Here is a 20,096-nt window from a genome sequence, read left to right as displayed (position 1 = left end):
ATAACCCTAACCCAAACCATAACCCCAACAATAACCCTAACCTAAACCATAACCCCTAACTTCTAACAATAACCCTAACCCAAACCCCTAACAAGAACCCTAACCCAAACCATAATCCCATCCACAGCCATAACCCCAACCATAACCCCAAACCCCTAACAATAACCCTAACCCAAACCATAACCCGAACCCAAACCATAACCCGAACCCAAACCATAACCCAAACCATAACCCTAACCCAAACCATAACCCTAACCCAAACCATAACCCTAACCCAAACCTTAACCCCAACCATAACCAGATTCCCAACCATAACCATAACCCCAACCAAAACCATATTCCCAACCATAGCCATAACCCCAACCATAACCCCAACCATAACCCCAACCATAACCCCAACCATAACCCCAACCATAACCCCAACCATAACCCCAACCATAACCCCAACCATAACCCCAACCATAACCCCAACCATAACCATAACCATAACCCCAACCATAACCCCAACCATAACCCCAACCATAACCCCAACCCTAACCCAAACCATAACCCCTAACCCCTAACAATATCCCTAACCCAAACCATAACCCCTTACAATAACCCTAACCCAAACCATAACCCCAACCATAACCATAACCCAAACCATAACCATAACCCAAACCATAACACCCAACCCCCAACAATAACCCTAACCCAAACCATAATCCCATCCATAACCATAACCCCAACAATAACCATAAGCCAAACCATAACCCCTGAATCCTAAAAATAACGCTAACCCAAACCATAACCCCAACCATAACCTTAACCATAACCGTAAACCAAACCATAACGCCTAAACCCTAACAATAACCCTAACACAAACTATTACCCCAACCCCTAACAATAACCCTAACCCAAACCATAATCCCATCCATAACAGTAACCCCAACAATAACCATAACCCAAACCATAACCCCTAACCCCTAAAAATAACGCTAACCCAAACCATAACCCCAACCATAACCTTAACCATAACCGTAAACCAAACCATAACCCCTAAACCCTAACAATAACCCTAACACAAACTATTACCCCAACCCCTAACAATAACTCTAACCCAAACCATAACCATAACCCTAACAATAACCCTAACCCAAACCATAACCCCAACCACAAACAATAACCCTAACCCAACTGTTACGACTCCCCCTGGGGTATGATATACCAGGGAGTCGCAACTATCACAGCAGACAGGTTCGGTCAAAGATGAGTTCGGACACACATTGCAAGTAGCCTTCAGTTATTTTTATTTACAATAAAGTCAATAAAACAGACTACGGGATAACATAGGGGAAGCACGAGATATTAAAGTGGCACCCTCAAATAAACACGGTAAAAAACCCCTCCCAGACAGGTGTTCAAATGAACACCCACAAAATACAGGAAATAAGACCGAAGGATGCCACTGTTAAACTGATGTAATATAATCTAGACAGGGGAATAACTGTGTCTAAATGCACAAACTATATGTATACCCATGGGTGTCTAAAATTATCTCAAGAAGTCCCCCTATGCAACCCAAAATCATTAACAACACATACAAAATATAACAGGGAGTAACATACTCACAAGCCTGCAACTCAGCAAGGCATCAAGGACAAGGGCAAAGGCCAGGGCAAGGGCAAAGGGTGAACTGACAACTGAAAAGGCTTTAAATAAGGGCAGGAGGGATGATTGGGGAATTAATTACAGCCGTGTTGGCCTGGGCAGGGCTCTGTCACAGGGGTGGAGCCACAGTGGCAGATACCGGTAAAGAAAGGAAAGCACACACCTCCTACATAGTGTGTGTCCAGGCTGCCAGCCGTAACACCAACCCATAACCATAACCCAAAACATAACCCCTAGCAATAACCCTAACCCAAACCATAACCCCAACCCCTAACAATAACCCTAACCCAAACCATAACCCCAACCCCTAACAATAACCCTAACCCAAACCATAACCCCAACCCCTAACAATAACCCTAACCTAAACCATAACCCCAACCATAACCATAACCCAAACCATAACCATAACCCAAAACATAACCCCTAACTCCCAACATTAACCCTAAACCAAACCATAACTCCAACCCCTAACAATAACCCTAACCCAAACCATAACCCCAACCATAACCAAAACCCAAACCATAACCCCTAATCCCTTAAAATAACCCTAACCCAAACCATAACCCCAACCCCTAACAATAACCCTAACCTAAACCATAACCCCAACCATAACCCAAACCATAACCCCTAACTTCTAACAATAACCCTAACCCAAACCCCTAACAAGAACCCTAACCCAAACCATAACCCCTAATCCCTTAAGATAACCCTAACCCAAACCATAACCCCAACCCCTAACAATAACCCTAACCTAAACCATAACCCCAACCATAACCTAAACCATAACGCCTAACTTCTAACAATAACCCTAACCCAAACCCCTAACAAGAACCCTAACCCAAACCATAATCCCATCCATAGCCATAACCCCAACCATAACCATAACCCAAACCATAACCCCCAACCCCTAACAATAACCCTAACCCAAACCATAACCCGAACCCAAACCATAACCCAACCCATAACCCAACCCATAACCCAACCCATAACCCAACCCATAACCATAACCCAAAACATAACCCCTAGCAATAACCCTAACCCAAACCATAAACCCAACCCCTAACAATAACCCTTACCCAAACCATAACCCCAACCCCTAACAATAACCCTAACCCGAACCATAACCCCAACCATAACCAAAACCCAAACCATAACCCCTTATCCCTTACAATATTCCTAACCCAAACCATAACCCCAACCCCTAACAATAACCCTAACCTAAACCATGACCCCAACCATAACCAGATTCCCAACCATAAACATAACCCAAACCATAAACATAACCCAAACCATAACCATAACCCCAACCATAACCATAACCCAAACCATAACCCCCAACAATAACCCTAACCCAAACCATAACCCCAACCCCTAACAATAACCCTAACCTAAACCATAACCCCAACCATAACCATACCCAAAACATAACCCCTAACTCCCAACATTAACCCTAAACCATACCATAACTCCAACCCCTAACAATAACCCTAACCCAAACCATAACCCCAACAATAACCCTAACCTAAACCATAACCCCTAACTTCTAACAATAACCCTAACCCAAACCCCTAACAAGAACCCTAACCCAAACCATAATCCCATCCACAGCCATAACCCCAACCATAACCCCAAACCCCTAACAATAACCCTAACCCAAACCATAACCCGAACCCAAACCATAACCCGAACCCAAACCATAACCCAAACCATAACCCTAACCCAAACCATAACCCTAACCCAAACCATAACCCTAACCCAAACCTTAACCCCAACCATAACCAGATTCCCAACCATAACCATAACCCCAACCAAAACCATATTCCCAACCATAGCCATAACCCCAACCATAACCCCAACCATAACCCCAACCATAACCCCAACCATAACCCCAACCATAACCCCAACCATAACCCCAACCATAACCCCAACCATAACCCCAACCATAACCCCAACCATAACCATAACCATAACCCCAACCATAACCCCAACCATAACCCCAACCATAACCCCAACCCTAACCCAAACCATAACCCCTAACCCCTAACAATATCCCTAACCCAAACCATAACCCCTTACAATAACCCTAACCCAAACCATAACCCCAACCATAACCATAACCCAAACCATAACCATAACCCAAACCATAACACCCAACCCCCAACAATAACCCTAACCCAAACCATAATCCCATCCATAACCATAACCCCAACAATAACCATAAGCCAAACCATAACCCCTGAATCCTAAAAATAACGCTAACCCAAACCATAACCCCAACCATAACCTTAACCATAACCGTAAACCAAACCATAACGCCTAAACCCTAACAATAACCCTAACACAAACTATTACCCCAACCCCTAACAATAACCCTAACCCAAACCATAATCCCATCCATAACAGTAACCCCAACAATAACCATAACCCAAACCATAACCCCTAACCCCTAAAAATAACGCTAACCCAAACCATAACCCCAACCATAACCTTAACCATAACCGTAAACCAAACCATAACCCCTAAACCCTAACAATAACCCTAACACAAACTATTACCCCAACCCCTAACAATAACTCTAACCCAAACCATAACCATAACCCTAACAATAACCCTAACCCAAACCATAACCCCAACCACAAACAATAACCCTAACCCAACTGTTACGACTCCCCCTGGGGTATGATATACCAGGGAGTCGCAACTATCACAGCAGACAGGTTCGGTCAAAGATGAGTTCGGACACACATTGCAAGTAGCCTTCAGTTATTTTTATTTACAATAAAGTCAATAAAACAGACTACGGGATAACATAGGGGAAGCACGAGATATTAAAGTGGCACCCTCAAATAAACACGGTAAAAAACCCCTCCCAGACAGGTGTTCAAATGAACACCCACAAAATACAGGAAATAAGACCGAAGGATGCCACTGTTAAACTGATGTAATATAATCTAGACAGGGGAATAACTGTGTCTAAATGCACAAACTATATGTATACCCATGGGTGTCTAAAATTATCTCAAGAAGTCCCCCTATGCAACCCAAAATCATTAACAACACATACAAAATATAACAGGGAGTAACATACTCACAAGCCTGCAACTCAGCAAGGCATCAAGGACAAGGGCAAAGGCCAGGGCAAGGGCAAAGGGTGAACTGACAACTGAAAAGGCTTTAAATAAGGGCAGGAGGGATGATTGGGGAATTAATTACAGCCGTGTTGGCCTGGGCAGGGCTCTGTCACAGGGGTGGAGCCACAGTGGCAGATACCGGTAAAGAAAGGAAAGCACACACCTCCTACATAGTGTGTGTCCAGGCTGCCAGCCGTAACACCAACCCATAACCATAACCCAAAACATAACCCCTAGCAATAACCCTAACCCAAACCATAACCCCAACCCCTAACAATAACCCTAACCCAAACCATAACCCCAACCCCTAACAATAACCCTAACCCGAACCATAACCCTAACCATAACCAAAACCCAAACCATAACCCCTTATCCCTTACAATATTCCTAACCCAAACCATAACCCCAACCCCTAACAATAACCCTAACGTAAACCATAACCCCAACCATAACCAGATTCCCAACCATAAACATAACCCCAACCAAAACCATATTCCCAACCTTAGCCATAACCCCAACCATAACCCCAACCCTAACCATAACCCCAACCATAACTCCAACCATAACCCCAACCATAACCCCAACCATAACCCCAACCATAACCCCAACCATAACCCAAACCATAACCCCAACCCCTAACAATAACCCTAACCCAAACCATAACCCCAACCCCTAACAATAACCCTAACCTAAACCATAACCCCAACCATAACCCAAACCATAACCCCTAACAATAACCCTAACCCAAACCATAACCCCAACCCCTAACAATAACCCTAACCTAAACCATAACCCCAACCATAACCATAACCCAAACCATAACCATAACCCAAAACATAACCCCTAACTCCCAACATTAACCCTAAACCAAACCATAACTCCAACCCCTAACAATAACCCTAACCCAAACCATAACCCCAACCATAACCAAAACCCAAACCATAACCCCTAATCCCTTAAAATAACCCTAACCCAAACCATAACCCCAACCCCTAACAGTAACCCTAACCTAAACCATAACCCCAACCATAACCCAAACCATAACCCCTAACTTCTAACAATAACCCTAACCCAAACCCCTAACAAGAACCCTAACCCAAACCATAACCCCTAATCCCTTAAGATAACCCTAACCCAAACCATAACCCCAACCCCTAACAATAACCCTAACCTAAACCATAACCCCAACCATAACCTAAACCATAACGCCTAACTTCTAACAATAACCCTAACCCAAACCCCTAACAAGAACCCTAACCCAAACCATAATCCCATCCATAGCCATAACCCCAACCATAACCATAACCCAAACCATAACCCCCAACCCCTAACAATAACCCTAACCCAAACCATAACCCGAACCCAAACCATAACCCAACCCATAACCCAACCCATAACCCAACCCATAACCATAACCCAAAACATAACCCCTAGCAATAACCCTAACCCAAACCATAAACCCAACCCCTAACAATAACCCTTACCCAAACCATAACCCCAACCCCTAACAATAACCCTAACCCGAACCATAACCCCAACCATAACCAAAACCCAAACCATAACCCCTTATCCCTTACAATATTCCTAACCCAAACCATAACCCCAACCCCTAACAATAACCCTAACCTAAACCATGACCCCAACCATAACCAGATTCCCAACCATAAACATAACCCAAACCATAAACATAACCCAAACCATAACCATAACCCCAACCATAACCATAACCCAAACCATAACCCCCAACAATAACCCTAACCCAAACCATAACCCCAACCCCTAACAATAACCCTAACCTAAACCATAACCCCAACCATAACCATACCCAAAACATAACCCCTAACTCCCAACATTAACCCTAAACCATACCATAACTCCAACCCCTAACAATAACCCTAACCCAAACCATAACCCCAACAATAACCCTAACCTAAACCATAACCCCTAACTTCTAACAATAACCCTAACCCAAACCCCTAACAAGAACCCTAACCCAAACCATAATCCCATCCACAGCCATAACCCCAACCATAACCCCAAACCCCTAACAATAACCCTAACCCAAACCATAACCCGAACCCAAACCATAACCCGAACCCAAACCATAACCCAAACCATAACCCTAACCCAAACCATAACCCTAACCCAAACCATAACCCTAACCCAAACCTTAACCCCAACCATAACCAGATTCCCAACCATAACCATAACCCCAACCAAAACCATATTCCCAACCATAGCCATAACCCCAACCATAACCCCAACCATAACCCCAACCATAACCCCAACCATAACCCCAACCATAACCCCAACCATAACCCCAACCATAACCCCAACCATAACCCCAACCATAACCCCAACCATAACCCCAACCATAACCCCAACCATAACCATAACCATAACCCCAACCATAACCCCAACCATAACCCCAACCATAACCCCAACCCTAACCCAAACCATAACCCCTAACCCCTAACAATATCCCTAACCCAAACCATAACCCCTTACAATAACCCTAACCCAAACCATAACCCCAACCATAACCATAACCCAAACCATAACCATAACCCAAACCATAACACCCAACCCCCAACAATAACCCTAACCCAAACCATAATCCCATCCATAACCATAACCCCAACAATAACCATAAGCCAAACCATAACCCCTGAATCCTAAAAATAACGCTAACCCAAACCATAACCCCAACCATAACCTTAACCATAACCGTAAACCAAACCATAACGCCTAAACCCTAACAATAACCCTAACACAAACTATTACCCCAACCCCTAACAATAACCCTAACCCAAACCATAATCCCATCCATAACAGTAACCCCAACAATAACCATAACCCAAACCATAACCCCTAACCCCTAAAAATAACGCTAACCCAAACCATAACCCCAACCATAACCTTAACCATAACCGTAAACCAAACCATAACCCCTAAACCCTAACAATAACCCTAACACAAACTATTACCCCAACCCCTAACAATAACTCTAACCCAAACCATAACCATAACCCTAACAATAACCCTAACCCAAACCATAACCCCAACCACAAACAATAACCCTAACCCAACTGTTACGACTCCCCCTGGGGTATGATATACCAGGGAGTCGCAACTATCACAGCAGACAGGTTCGGTCAAAGATGAGTTCGGACACACATTGCAAGTAGCCTTCAGTTATTTTTATTTACAATAAAGTCAATAAAACAGACTACGGGATAACATAGGGGAAGCACGAGATATTAAAGTGGCACCCTCAAATAAACACGGTAAAAAACCCCTCCCAGACAGGTGTTCAAATGAACACCCACAAAATACAGGAAATAAGACCGAAGGATGCCACTGTTAAACTGATGTAATATAATCTAGACAGGGGAATAACTGTGTCTAAATGCACAAACTATATGTATACCCATGGGTGTCTAAAATTATCTCAAGAAGTCCCCCTATGCAACCCAAAATCATTAACAACACATACAAAATATAACAGGGAGTAACATACTCACAAGCCTGCAACTCAGCAAGGCATCAAGGACAAGGGCAAAGGCCAGGGCAAGGGCAAAGGGTGAACTGACAACTGAAAAGGCTTTAAATAAGGGCAGGAGGGATGATTGGGGAATTAATTACAGCCGTGTTGGCCTGGGCAGGGCTCTGTCACAGGGGTGGAGCCACAGTGGCAGATACCGGTAAAGAAAGGAAAGCACACACCTCCTACATAGTGTGTGTCCAGGCTGCCAGCCGTAACACCAACCCATAACCATAACCCAAAACATAACCCCTAGCAATAACCCTAACCCAAACCATAACCCCAACCCCTAACAATAACCCTAACCCAAACCATAACCCCAACCCCTAACAATAACCCTAACCCAAACCATAACCCCAACCCCTAACAATAACCCTAACCTAAACCATAACCCCAACCATAACCATAACCCAAACCATAACCATAACCCAAAACATAACCCCTAACTCCCAACATTAACCCTAAACCAAACCATAACTCCAACCCCTAACAATAACCCTAACCCAAACCATAACCCCAACCATAACCAAAACCCAAACCATAACCCCTAATCCCTTAAAATAACCCTAACCCAAACCATAACCCCAACCCCTAACAATAACCCTAACCTAAACCATAACCCCAACCATAACCCAAACCATAACCCCTAACTTCTAACAATAACCCTAACCCAAACCCCTAACAAGAACCCTAACCCAAACCATAACCCCTAATCCCTTAAGATAACCCTAACCCAAACCATAACCCCAACCCCTAACAATAACCCTAACCTAAACCATAACCCCAACCATAACCTAAACCATAACGCCTAACTTCTAACAATAACCCTAACCCAAACCCCTAACAAGAACCCTAACCCAAACCATAATCCCATCCATAGCCATAACCCCAACCATAACCATAACCCAAACCATAACCCCCAACCCCTAACAATAACCCTAACCCAAACCATAACCCGAACCCAAACCATAACCCAACCCATAACCCAACCCATAACCCAACCCATAACCATAACCCAAAACATAACCCCTAGCAATAACCCTAACCCAAACCATAAACCCAACCCCTAACAATAACCCTTACCCAAACCATAACCCCAACCCCTAACAATAACCCTAACCCGAACCATAACCCCAACCATAACCAAAACCCAAACCATAACCCCTTATCCCTTACAATATTCCTAACCCAAACCATAACCCCAACCCCTAACAATAACCCTAACCTAAACCATGACCCCAACCATAACCAGATTCCCAACCATAAACATAACCCAAACCATAAACATAACCCAAACCATAACCATAACCCCAACCATAACCATAACCCAAACCATAACCCCCAACAATAACCCTAACCCAAACCATAACCCCAACCCCTAACAATAACCCTAACCTAAACCATAACCCCAACCATAACCATACCCAAAACATAACCCCTAACTCCCAACATTAACCCTAAACCATACCATAACTCCAACCCCTAACAATAACCCTAACCCAAACCATAACCCCAACAATAACCCTAACCTAAACCATAACCCCTAACTTCTAACAATAACCCTAACCCAAACCCCTAACAAGAACCCTAACCCAAACCATAATCCCATCCACAGCCATAACCCCAACCATAACCCCAAACCCCTAACAATAACCCTAACCCAAACCATAACCCGAACCCAAACCATAACCCGAACCCAAACCATAACCCAAACCATAACCCTAACCCAAACCATAACCCTAACCCAAACCATAACCCTAACCCAAACCTTAACCCCAACCATAACCAGATTCCCAACCATAACCATAACCCCAACCAAAACCATATTCCCAACCATAGCCATAACCCCAACCATAACCCCAACCATAACCCCAACCAAAACCATATTCCCAACCATAGCCATAACCCCAACCATAACCCCAACCATAACCCCAACCATAACCCCAACCATAACCCCAACCATAACCCCAACCATAACCCCAACCATAACCCCAACCATAACCCCAACCATAACCCCAACCATAACCATAACCATAACCCCAACCATAACCCCAACCATAACCCCAACCATAACCCCAACCCTAACCCAAACCATAACCCCTAACCCCTAACAATATCCCTAACCCAAACCATAACCCCTTACAATAACCCTAACCCAAACCATAACCCCAACCATAACCATAACCCAAACCATAACCATAACCCAAACCATAACACCCAACCCCCAACAATAACCCTAACCCAAACCATAATCCCATCCATAACCATAACCCCAACAATAACCATAAGCCAAACCATAACCCCTGAATCCTAAAAATAACGCTAACCCAAACCATAACCCCAACCATAACCTTAACCATAACCGTAAACCAAACCATAACGCCTAAACCCTAACAATAACCCTAACACAAACTATTACCCCAACCCCTAACAATAACCCTAACCCAAACCATAATCCCATCCATAACAGTAACCCCAACAATAACCATAACCCAAACCATAACCCCTAACCCCTAAAAATAACGCTAACCCAAACCATAACCCCAACCATAACCTTAACCATAACCGTAAACCAAACCATAACCCCTAAACCCTAACAATAACCCTAACACAAACTATTACCCCAACCCCTAACAATAACTCTAACCCAAACCATAACCATAACCCTAACAATAACCCTAACCCAAACCATAACCCCAACCACAAACAATAACCCTAACCCAACTGTTACGACTCCCCCTGGGGTATGATATACCAGGGAGTCGCAACTATCACAGCAGACAGGTTCGGTCAAAGATGAGTTCGGACACACATTGCAAGTAGCCTTCAGTTATTTTTATTTACAATAAAGTCAATAAAACAGACTACGGGATAACATAGGGGAAGCACGAGATATTAAAGTGGCACCCTCAAATAAACACGGTAAAAAACCCCTCCCAGACAGGTGTTCAAATGAACACCCACAAAATACAGGAAATAAGACCGAAGGATGCCACTGTTAAACTGATGTAATATAATCTAGACAGGGGAATAACTGTGTCTAAATGCACAAACTATATGTATACCCATGGGTGTCTAAAATTATCTCAAGAAGTCCCCCTATGCAACCCAAAATCATTAACAACACATACAAAATATAACAGGGAGTAACATACTCACAAGCCTGCAACTCAGCAAGGCATCAAGGACAAGGGCAAAGGCCAGGGCAAGGGCAAAGGGTGAACTGACAACTGAAAAGGCTTTAAATAAGGGCAGGAGGGATGATTGGGGAATTAATTACAGCCGTGTTGGCCTGGGCAGGGCTCTGTCACAGGGGTGGAGCCACAGTGGCAGATACCGGTAAAGAAAGGAAAGCACACACCTCCTACATAGTGTGTGTCCAGGCTGCCAGCCGTAACACCAACCCATAACCATAAACCAAAACATAACCCCTAGCAATAACCCTAACCCAAACCATAACCCCAACCCCTAACAATAACCCTAACCCAAACCATAACCCCAACCCCTAACAATAACCCTAACCCGAACCATAACCCCAACCATAACCAAAACCCAAACCATAACCCCTTATCCCTTACAATATTCCTAACCCAAACCATAACCCCAACCCCTAACAATAACCCTAACGTAAACCATAACCCCAACCATAACCAGATTCCCAACCATAAACATAACCCCAACCAAAACCATATTCCCAACCTTAGCCATAACCCCAACCATAACCCCAACCCTAACCATAACCCCAACCATAACCCCAACCATAACTCCAACCATAACCCCAACCATAACCCCAACCATAACCCCAACCATAACCCAAACCATAACCCCAACCCCTAACAATAACCCTAACCCAAACCATAACCCCAACCCCTAACAATAACCCTAACCTAAACCATAACCCCAACCATAACCCAAACCATAACCCCTAACTTCTAACAATAACCCTAACCCAAACCCCTAACAAGAACCCTAACCCAAACCATAACCCCTAATCCCTTAAGATAACCCTAACCCAAACCATAACCCCAACCCCTAACAATAACCCTAACCTAAACCATAACCCAACCATAACCTAAACCATAACGCCTAACTTCTAACAATAACCCTAACCCAAACCCCTAACAAGAACCCTAACCCAAACCATAATCCCATCCATAGCCATAACCCCAACCATAACCATAACCCAAACCATAACCCCCAACCCCTAACAATAACCCTAACCCAAACCATAACCCGAACCCAAACCATAACCCAACCCATAACCCAAACCCTAACCCAACCCATAACCATAACCATAACCCAAAACATAACCCCTAGCAATAACCCTAACCCAAACCATAAACCCAACCCCTAACAATAACCCTTACCCAAACCATAACCCCAACCCCTAACAATAACCCTAACCCGAACCATAACCCCAACCATAACCAAAACCCAAACCATAACCCCTTATCCCTTACAATATTCCTAACCCAAACCATAACCCCAACCCCTAACAATACCCCTAACCTAAACCATAACCCCAACCATAACCAGATTCCCAACCATAAACATAACCCAAACCATAAACATAACCCAAACCATAAACATAACCCAAACCATAACCATAACCCCAACCATAACCATAACCCAAACCATAACCCCTAACAATAACCCTAACCCAAACCATAACCCCAACCCCTAACAATAACCCTAACCTAAACCATAACCCCAACCATAACCATAACCCAAAACATAACCCCTAACTCCCAACATTAACCCTAAACCATACCATAACTCCAACCCCTAACAATAACCCTAACCCAAACCATAACCCCAACAATAACCCTAACCTAAACCATAACCCCTAACTTCTAACAATAACCCTAACCCCAACCCCTAACAATAACCCTAACCTAAACCATAACCCCAACCATAACCCAAACCATAACCCCTAACTTCTAACAATAACCCTAACCCAAACCCCTAACAAGAACCCTAACCCAAACCATAACCCCTAATCCCTTAAGATAACCCTAACCCAAACCATAACCCCAACCCCTAACAATAACCCTAACCTAAACCATAACCCCAACCATAACCTAAACCATAACGCCTAACTTCTAACAATAACCCTAACCCAAACCCCTAACAAGAACCCTAACCCAAACCATAATCCCATCCATAGCCATAACCCCAACCATAACCATAACCCAAACCATAACCCCCAACCCCTAACAATAACCCTAACCCAAACCATAACCCGAACCCAAACCATAACCCAACCCATAACCCAAACCCTAACCCAACCCATAACCATAACCATAACCCAAAACATAACCCCTAGCAATAACCCTAACCCAAACCATAAACCCAACCCCTAACAATAACCCTTACCCAAACCATAACCCCAACCCCTAACAATAACCCTAACCCGAACCATAACCCCAACCATAACCTAAACCCAAACCATAACCCCTTATCCCTTACAATATTCCTAACCCAAACCATAACCCCAACCCCTAACAATAACCCTAACCTAAACCATAACCCCAACCATAACCAGATTCCCAACCATAAACATAACCCAAACCATAAACATAACCCAAACCATAACCATAACCCCAACCATAACCATAACCCAAACCATAACCCCTAACAATAACCCTAACCCAAACCATAACCCCAACCCCTAACAATAACCCTAACCTAAACCATAACCCCAACCATAACCATAACCCAAAACATAACCCCAAACTCCCAACATTAACCCTAAACCATACCATAACTCCAACCCCTAACAATAACCCTAACCCAAACCATAACCCCAACAATAACCCTAACCTAAACCATAACCCCTAACTTCTAACAATAACCCTAACCCAAACCCCTAACAAGAACCCTAACCCAAACCATAATCCCATCCACAGCCATAACCCCAACCATAACCCCAAACCCCTAACAATAACCCTAACCCAAACCATAACCCGAACCCAAACCATAACCCGAACCCAAACCATAACCCAAACCATAACCCTAACCCAAACCATAACCCTAACCCAAACCATAACCCTAACCCAAACCTTAACCCCAACCATAACCAGATTCCCAACCATAACCATAACCCCAACCAAAACCATATTCCCAACCATAGCCATAACCCCAACCATAACCCCAACCATAACCCTAACCATAACCCCAACCATAACCCCAACCATAACCCCAACCATAACCCCAACCATAACCCCAACCATAACCCCAACCATAACCCCAACCATAACCCCAACCATAACCCCAACCATAACCATAACCATAACCATAACCCCAACCATAACCCCAACCATAACCCCAACCATAACCCCAACCATAACCCCAACCCTAACCCAAACCATAACCCCTAACCCCTAACAATATCCCTAACCCAAACCATAACCCCTTACAATAACCCTAACCCAAACCATAACCCCAACCATAACCATAACCCAAACCATAACCATAACCCAAACCATAACCATAACCCAAACCATAACACCCAACCCCCAACAATAACCCTAACCCAAACCATAATCCCATCCATAACCATAACCCCAACAATAACCATAAGCCAAACCATAACCCCTGAATCCTAAAAATAACGCTAACCCAAACCATAACCCCAACCATAACCTTAACCATAACCGTAAACCAAACCATAACGCCTAAACCCTAACAATAACCCTAACACAAACTATTACCCCAACCCCTAACAATAACCCTAACCCAAACCATAATCCCATCCATAACAGTAACCCCAACAATAACCATAACCCAAACCATAACCCCTAACCCCTAAAAATAACGCTAACCCAAACCATAACCCCAACCATAACCTTAACCATAACCGTAAACCAAACCATAACCCCTAAACCCTAACAATAACCCTAACACAAACTATTACCCCAACCCCTAACAATAACTCTAACCCAAACCATAACCATAACCCTAACAATAACCCTAACCCAAACCATAACCCCAACCACAAACAATAACCCTAACCCAACTGTTACGACTCCCCCTGGGGTATGATATACCAGGGAGTCGCAACTATCACAGCAGACAGGTTCGGTCAAAGATGAGTTCGGACACACATTGCAAGTAGCCTTCAGTTATTTTTATTTACAATAAAGTCAATAAAACAGACTACGGGATAACATAGGGGAAGCACGAGATATTAAAGTGGCACCCTCAAATAAACACGGTAAAAAACCCCTCCCAGACAGGTGTTCAAATGAACACCCACAAAATACAGGAAATAAGACCGAAGGATGCCACTGTTAAACTGATGTAATATAATCTAGACAGGGGAATAACTGTGTCTAAATGCACAAACTATATGTATACCCATGGGTGTCTAAAATTATCTCAAGAAGTCCCCCTATGCAACCCAAAATCATTAACAACACATACAAAATATAACAGGGAGTAACATACTCACAAGCCTGCAACTCAGCAAGGCATCAAGGACAAGGGCAAAGGCCAGGGCAAGGGCAAAGGGTGAACTGACAACTGAAAAGGCTTTAAATAAGGGCAGGAGGGATGATTGGGGAATTAATTACAGCCGTGTTGGCCTGGGCAGGGCTCTGTCACAGGGGTGGAGCCACAGTGGCAGATACCGGTAAAGAAAGGAAAGCACACACCTCCTACATAGTGTGTGTCCAGGCTGCCAGCCGTAACACCAACCCATAACCATAACCCAAAACATAACCCCTAGCAATAACCCTAACCCAAACCATAACCCCAACCCCTAACAATAACCCTAACCCAAACCATAACCCCAACCCCTAACAATAACCCTAACCCGAACCATAACCCCAACCATAACCAAAACCCAAACCATAACCCCTTATCCCTTACAATATTCCTAACCCAAACCATAACCCCAACCCCTAACAATAACCCTAACGTAAACCATAACCCCAACCATAACCAGATTCCCAACCATAAACATAACCCCAACCAAAACCATATTCCCAACCTTAGCCATAACCCCAACCATAACCCCAACCCTAACCATAACCCCAACCATAACCCCAACCATAACTCCAACCATAACCCCAACCATAACCCCAACCATAACCCCAACCATAACCCCAACCATAACCCAAACCATAACCCCAACCCCTAACAATAACCCTAACCCAAACCATAACCCCAACCCCTAACAATAACCCTAACCTAAACCATAACCCCAACCATAACCCAAACCATAACCCCTAACTTCTAACAATAACCCTAACCCAAACCCCTAACAAGAACCCTAACCCAAACCATAACCCCTAATCCCTTAAGATAACCCTAACCCAAACCATAACCCCAACCCCTAACAATAACCCTAACCTAAACCATAACCCCAACCATAACCTAAACCATAACGCCTAACTTCTAACAATAACCCTAACCCAAACCCCTAACAAGAACCCTAACCCAAACCATAATCCCATCCATAGCCATAACCCCAACCATAACCATAACCCAAACCATAACCCCCAACCCCTAACAATAACCCTAACCCAAACCATAACCCGAACCCAAACCATAACCCAACCCATAACCCAAACCCTAACCCAACCCATAACCATAACCATAACCCAAAACATAACCCCTAGCAATAACCCTAACCCAAACCATAAACCCAACCCCTAACAATAACCCTTACCCAAACCATAACCCCAACCCCTAACAATAACCCTAACCCGAACCATAACCCCAACCATAACCAAAACCCAAACCATAACCCCTTATCCCTTACAATATTCCTAACCCAAACCATAACCCCAACCCCTAACAATAACCCTAACCTAAACCATAACCCCAACCATAACCAGATTCCCAACCATAAACATAACCCAAACCATAAACATAACCCAAACCATAACCATAACCCCAACCATAACCATAACCCAAACCATAACCCCTAACAATAACCCTAACCCAAACCATAACCCCAACCCCTAACAATAACCCTAACCTAAACCATAACCCCAACCATAACCATAACCCAAAAACATAACCCCTAACTCCCAACATTAACCCTAAACCATACCATAACTCCAACCCCTAACAATAACCCTAACCCAAACCATAACCCCAACAATAACCCTAACCTAAACCATAACCCCTAACTTCTAACAATAACCCTAACCCAAACCCCTAACAAGAACCCTAACCCAAACCATAATCCCATCCACAGCCATAACCCCAACCACAACCCCAAACCCCTAACAATAACCCTAACCCAAACCATAACCCGAACCCAAACCATAACCCGAACCCAAACCATAACCCAAACCATAACCCTAACCCAAACCATAACCCTAACCCAAACCATAACCCTAACCCAAACCTTAACCCCAACCATAACCAGATTCCCAACCATAACCATAACCCCAACCAAAACCATATTCCCAACCATAGCCATAACCCCAACCATAACCCCAACCATAACCCTAACCATAACCCCAACCATAACCCCAACCATAACCCCAACCATAACCCCAACCATAACCCCAACCATAACCCCAACCATAACCCCAACCATAACCATAACCATAACCATAACCCCAACCATAACCCCAACCATAACCCCAACCATAACCCCAACCATAACCCCAACCATAACCCCAACCCTAACCCAAACCATAACCCCTAACCCCTAACAATATCCCTAACCCAAACCATAACCCCTTACAATAACCCTAACCCAAACCATAACCCCAACCATAACCATAACCCAAACCATAACCATAACCCAAACCATAACCATAACCCAAACCATAACACCCAACCCCCAACAATAACCCTAACCCAAACCATAATCCCATCCATAACCATAACCCCAACAATAACCATAAGCCAAACCATAACCCCTGAATCCTAAAAATAACGCTAACCCAAACCATAACCCCAACCATAACCTTAACCATAACCGTAAACCAAACCATAACGCCTAAACCCTAACAATAACCCTAACACAAACTATTACCCCAACCCCTAACAATAACCCTAACCCAAACCATAATCCCATCCATAACAGTAACCCCAACAATAACCATAACCCAAACCATAACCCCTAACCCCTAAAAATAACGCTAACCCAAACCATAACCCCAACCATAACCTTAACCATAACCGTAAACCAAACCATAACCCCTAAACCCTAACAATAACCCTAACACAAACTATTACCCCAACCCCTAACAATAACTCTAACCCAAACCATAACCATAACCCTAACAATAACCCTAACCCAAACCATAACCCCAACCACAAACAATAACCCTAACCCAACTGTTACGACTCCCCCTGGGGTATGATATACCAGGGAGTCGCAACTATCACAGCAGACAGGTTCGGTCAAAGATGAGTTCGGACACACATTGCAAGTAGCCTTCAGTTATTTTTATTTACAATAAAGTCAATAAAACAGACTACGGGATAACATAGGGGAAGCACGAGATATTAAAGTGGCACCCTCAAATAAACACGGTAAAAAACCCCTCCCAGACAGGTGTTCAAATGAACACCCACAAAATACAGGAAATAAGACCGAAGGATGCCACTGTTAAACTGATGTAATATAATCTAGACAGGGGAATAACTGTGTCTAAATGCACAAACTATATGTATACCCATGGGTGTCTAAAATTATCTCAAGAAGTCCCCCTATGCAACCCAAAATCATTAACAACACATACAAAATATAACAGGGAGTAACATACTCACAAGCCTGCAACTCAGCAAGGCATCAAGGACAAGGGCAAAGGCCAGGGCAAGGGCAAAGGGTGAACTGACAACTGAAAAGGCTTTAAATAAGGGCAGGAGGGATGATTGGGGAATTAATTACAGCCGTGTTGGCCTGGGCAGGGCTCTGTCACAGGGGTGGAGCCACAGTGGCAGATACCGGTAAAGAAAGGAAAGCACACACCTCCTACATAGTGTGTGTCCAGGCTGCCAGCCGTAACACCAACCCATAACCATAAACCAAAACATAACCCCTAGCAATAACCCTAACCCAAACCATAACCCCAACCCCTAACAATAACCCTAACCCAAACCATAACCCCAACCCCTAACAATAACCCTAACCCGAACCATAACCCCAACCATAACCAAAACCCAAACCATAACCCCTTATCCCTTACAATATTCCTAACCCAAACCATAACCCCAACCCCTAACAATAACCCTAACGTAAACCATAACCCCAACCATAACCAGATTCCCAACCATAAACATAACCCCAACCAAAACCATATTCCCAACCTTAGCCATAACCCCAACCATAACCCCAACCCTAACCATAACCCCAACCATAACCCCAACCATAACTCCAACCATAACCCCAACCATAACCCCAACCATAACCCCAACCATAACCCAAACCATAACCCCAACCCCTAACAATAACCCTAACCCAAACCATAACCCCAACCCCTAACAATAACCCTAACCTAAACCATAACCCCAACCATAACCCAAACCATAACCCCTAACTTCTAACAATAACCCTAACCCAAACCCCTAACAAGAACCCTAACCCAAACCATAACCCCTAATCCCTTAAGATAACCCTAACCCAAACCATAACCCCAACCCCTAACAATAACCCTAACCTAAACCATAACCCAACCATAACCTAAACCATAACGCCTAACTTCTAACAATAACCCTAACCCAAACCCCTAACAAGAACCCTAACCCAAACCATAATCCCATCCATAGCCATAACCCCAACCATAACCATAACCCAAACC

The sequence above is a fragment of the Stigmatopora nigra genome, unplaced genomic scaffold (assembly GCF_051989575.1).
Source record: "Stigmatopora nigra isolate UIUO_SnigA unplaced genomic scaffold, RoL_Snig_1.1 HiC_scaffold_31, whole genome shotgun sequence".
Lineage (NCBI taxonomy): Eukaryota > Metazoa > Chordata > Actinopteri > Syngnathiformes > Syngnathidae > Stigmatopora > Stigmatopora nigra.
This window is presented reverse-complemented; position numbering follows the sequence as displayed.